At 39.4% G+C, this 4,391-nt stretch overlaps 1 protein-coding gene across 7 annotated transcripts in view; it reads right to left on the reverse strand.

Moving 5' to 3' along the window:
* The window catches only part of DLC1 (DLC1 Rho GTPase activating protein), a 219,937-nt gene that overhangs the window by 100,265 nt on the left and 115,281 nt on the right, over window positions 1–4,391 (reverse strand). The window lies entirely within an intron of this gene.

Here is a 4,391-nt window from a genome sequence, read left to right on the forward strand (position 1 = left end):
TTTCCCTTTTTAATGTTATGTATGGTAATATGTGAAGAGATGGGAGATGCCAGTTTAAAAACCTAAACCCCTTTTTTTATATGGGAAAGCAAAAACTGTCAAATAAAGTTGTCTTCATGTTCATTCTAGGGATAGTCCTTAATTTTTTTACAGCAACTACAGCTATTAATATTAGATACCATTATTTTCTTTAGAAGTAGTATCATTAAATTGATTGATTAACTTGTCACAAGGTTGGCATACAGAGACCAAATTACAGAAATGTGTTTTAACCTATGGTTTTTCACTCCCTTTGAATTCCTTCCTAGAACAAAACAGTTTTTATTTTCATAACATTAGATAATTTATTTCACACTTTCTTATTGTAGTCCTCATTTCCTTTAAGACACATCGTTATCTCATGCTGACAATGAAAAGAAATTAACGGGATTTGCAATAGTGTAACTGAGGGAATAACTGGCTCACCATCTATTTAATGCAGATCATAATTTCTTCCCATCTAGGCCTTAGTCTTTTATCTTTATAGAGCATCTGCAGACACTAATGTCCTGTGTATGTCTTTGAACAAAACAGTGGTGAAGGATCACTATAGTTTGCAGTTGCTTTCCTCATTACACCCCTCCTTCTTTCTGAGGCCGGATGGAGAAAGAAGCAGCCAACTCTCTAGAGAAATTCAATATGATAACACACTCTTGCGTGGTTGTATTTTTTTTTTTCCCTTCTTTTTTCTTTTTTTTGTTCTTTTGTTGTTTGGTTTTTTATTTTATTTTTTTTTACTATTATTCTTGCAAAACTTCCTGGAAGAGCAAGTGGCAATGCTTGCACTGGCAGATACTGACATAGGCTTACATAGGCAAATGCTGACATGATGAGCAGAGCACAATATATCTCTTTTGAAACACGTACACTCTGTTCAGATGAGATCTGCTGTTGTTTCTAATAGTGAACAGCTCAGAAGAGCATTATCATTTTTAAATGAGGATGCAGTAAGCGATAACTTGATCAGGAGCTGAATTTCTCTATTTTAGAAAGCAGCAAGGGTGAAGACAGTCTCAAGAGGGTTCTAACTACCAGTGGCCGTCTCTACATTACCAACAACATGGCCCAGAAAGAATGGATTTATACAGCAAAATAAATGGTACCAAAGTTTTGATACATCTCGAGGTAGAGTTACTTTGAACTATGTCTACCTGCATCTTGTGAACTGAATGAATTCTCGGGGTTTCATGAACAGGTTGGAGATTACTGGCACACCATGAAGGTGCATCTTTTGGCTTAGTTTCATTTGAAAACCATCCAATTCACATGCTCCAAGATTGCTTGGAGATACGAACCAAAGAGTGGTGTTGGGGGAGCCTTTTCAAAAGCATGCACCTAGTCCAGGCTACAATGTCAATAAAAACATTCAGGCCATTATTCATTTTGGAAGCCAGAACAACTTTTCAGAATTTAAAAATAAAACCAGCAACATATATATATTTCTGACCAGGGTTTGGTTCTTTGAGAGTTACTGTGGGTTATGTTACACATGTAGACATGTTATGGCTCAAAATGTTTAAAACAGTTCTTAAAACCAGTTCAACAAAATGGTATGGAAAATGGCAAAAGGCGAAGGAGAAATAAACTGTAACGAAGCAAAGAAATACTGCTAAAAGCGTTTGCTTGTCTGATGCTACAAGACAAATAAATAGATAATCTAAGTAAGATTGTGTAAAGAATTAAATTAAATGTCAGAAAATTTTTAATGGGCCATGGACAGGTAAATAATTAGATATAGATAGGTTAGAAATGGATAGAAAATAAAGGACGTTAATTTTAGAAAGGTGTATGTAGACTGAGAGATATAATGGGGAATACAGTTAAAAGCAGATAATGTGATCAGCAGAGGAAATCTGAGATTCATGACATTCAATACAGTCACAAAATGAGATAAGAGTTTGCCATGGAATATAAAAGCACATGATTATTAATGATTTTTTAATCATGTTAAAAGATGGTATTGGAGCAGAGCTGTACTGCAGTCTCCATTCTTGCACTATTTAATTAACACCCCTTGTGGAACAACTCACTCAGTTGTGGTCTGCACCTCTCAATTCCCACATGATGCTGAAAAAGCCCAGTGCACAGGGTGACAGTGACAAAGAGTTTTGTGCTGGAAAACACCCATGTGTTCAGGGGAAAGCTGCTGAGATGCCACCACCACTGTGCCATTATTCGATACTGTTGTTGAGAGCTCTACTCTGCATCTCAGGCAAGCTCCTCCCACATTCCCAGTTGCTGCTGCTCAAATGATGTCTGCTTATGTGGATATTTTCCACTTCAGCTCAGGCTTGTTCCCTCTCCCCTTGAAGGTGTAGCTGTTTGCACAGAGACATCTACCTGAATCACAGACCTGCAGTTACTTGCAGATGGTTTGTGTGGAAGAATTTCCTCCATTCCCCTGCTAAACTCATGCTTACAGTCTGACCTGGGAGAGGAGGCCATTGGTACCAAGCACACAGGGTACAGACCTCACCTGGGGAACCTTTGATGTTGATCAACATGAGTGTGCTAGAGTAATTTATTGTTGAACCAAACAGCTATACTGGAGCACTGTAAATGACATTAAAGACAAAAGGTTTTAATGTTGAGATTTAAGGGTTGGCAAAGAATATATTTTTAAAGAAAATGGCAAAATTTTTGCTGGTCTATTTGACAATGTACTGGAAAATCTCCTGAAAACAAATCCCTTTCTGTGACTGAGAAAACATACCCTTCCATATCTTACATCTACAATTCAATTAACTGTATACAGATGTTACAGCAAAATGCATGCAAATATAGTCCTAAACCACCAACCAGTGTCTAGGTAAAATTTATGAGGCAGCTCTACCTCTTGGCTTCACTGTCTCTGGAAACTCAAGAATGACCACCATCAGACACAGGTTTTTGTATTTGAATAGTTTTGGTGATGACCACAGTCATAGTACATTCAACACTCCATCTATCTTCCAGAATGATTTAATTTTATTCAGCATTTTCAGTTTAATGGCTGAGATGAAAAAAAACCAAACAAGTAAATTCTTAAAAACCGGATGGGTCAACAAAGATGTGTGCTGAACCAAAAATAAGATGAGGGGAACCTGAAGGAGAGGGCTCTGTTGCTGACAAGAGGGGAATGCAGCAGCTGGTGTTTGGGGAGTGAGGTGACAGTACATCCTCAGGAGAGAGACAGCTGCCCGCTCCAAGCATGAGGAGCAGCATGCATGCCCAGGAAGAGTCTTTGTGTAATTCCAGAAGCAAATATTTATGGGGACCAGACCCTACCTTCCCTGCCCTTCCAGCCCTCCCACCAGCTGAGATCAGCTCCACCACTGCCTCTCCCAGGGCAGCGTCTTTTCTGTCCCCCAGGCCCGGCGGGCCTCGGGACTGCAACCACTGACTTCTCCCACTTCTTGTTTTGGAAATATTTTTAGAAACCTCTTGTTAACATAAGAAAATCTGTGCCTCTCCAATCTTCCTGTCAAGGCTGAATCTACTTGTAAAGTGCTGCTCATCATTCTTAAACACATAATTCTCAAACCAGCCAAGGGCAGGAGGCAGAGGCTAATTCCCTCTAACCTTATCCTTGCTCAGCACTTCCAGCTGAAGGACCTACACTTGCCAAAGCTATCTGTTTTCTGTCCCTTAGTGGTTCCATCCATGCTCTGCTCTGCAAAGATAATACCAAAGATCCTTTTTGCTCTTAAAGAAAAAGAGCAGACAGAATGCATTGGATACTAGGATGGACAGAAATGGTGATATCATTTTTAGTTCTGGCAACTAAGTCCAGCACTCAGGAAATAAACAAACAGTTGTGCAAGCCTCATGCTCTTCAAGCTTGCTTAAAATATATCGGCCTCCCCTCTGACTCTCCATGAATGTGCAAATTCTTATGTATATCTCTGGCTCATCTGTGTGATTCTGGCCCCTTGGGTCTGGAAGGATGTATGTATACAAAATATGTGCAGGCCGCCAGAGACACATAATTTTTAAACATGATGCCAGTTTGAGCTTTGCTGTGACTTCTCTACAGACTGCAACAAATGGTGTGGCAAATCTAGAGCATCTTTGCTGAGTGGTCTATGCAGCCTGCCTGATCTGATGCGTGCAAACATCTTTCCCCTTCTTAGAGAAGCAAAAAAAGCAATGCCATAATTCTCCAAAAGTATCATAGAACAAAAGAATGTTTCAGAATCAGAATTTTATATCTAATTAAAAAAGGCTGCTGGGCACATGGCATGTGTCATTGTTTCATGTCTCAGCAGATGTCTCCTAATGCTATCTAGGAGACCATGCTGGGAAAGAAGAACTTCAAATTTTGGGTTTGACATGTGCTGCTTTCCAAAAAAAAATCTGGTACTGCAATATCT

This window comes from Corvus brachyrhynchos, unplaced genomic scaffold (assembly GCF_000691975.1).
Source record: "Corvus brachyrhynchos isolate BGI_N302 unplaced genomic scaffold, ASM69197v1 scaffold17, whole genome shotgun sequence".
Lineage (NCBI taxonomy): Eukaryota > Metazoa > Chordata > Aves > Passeriformes > Corvidae > Corvus > Corvus brachyrhynchos.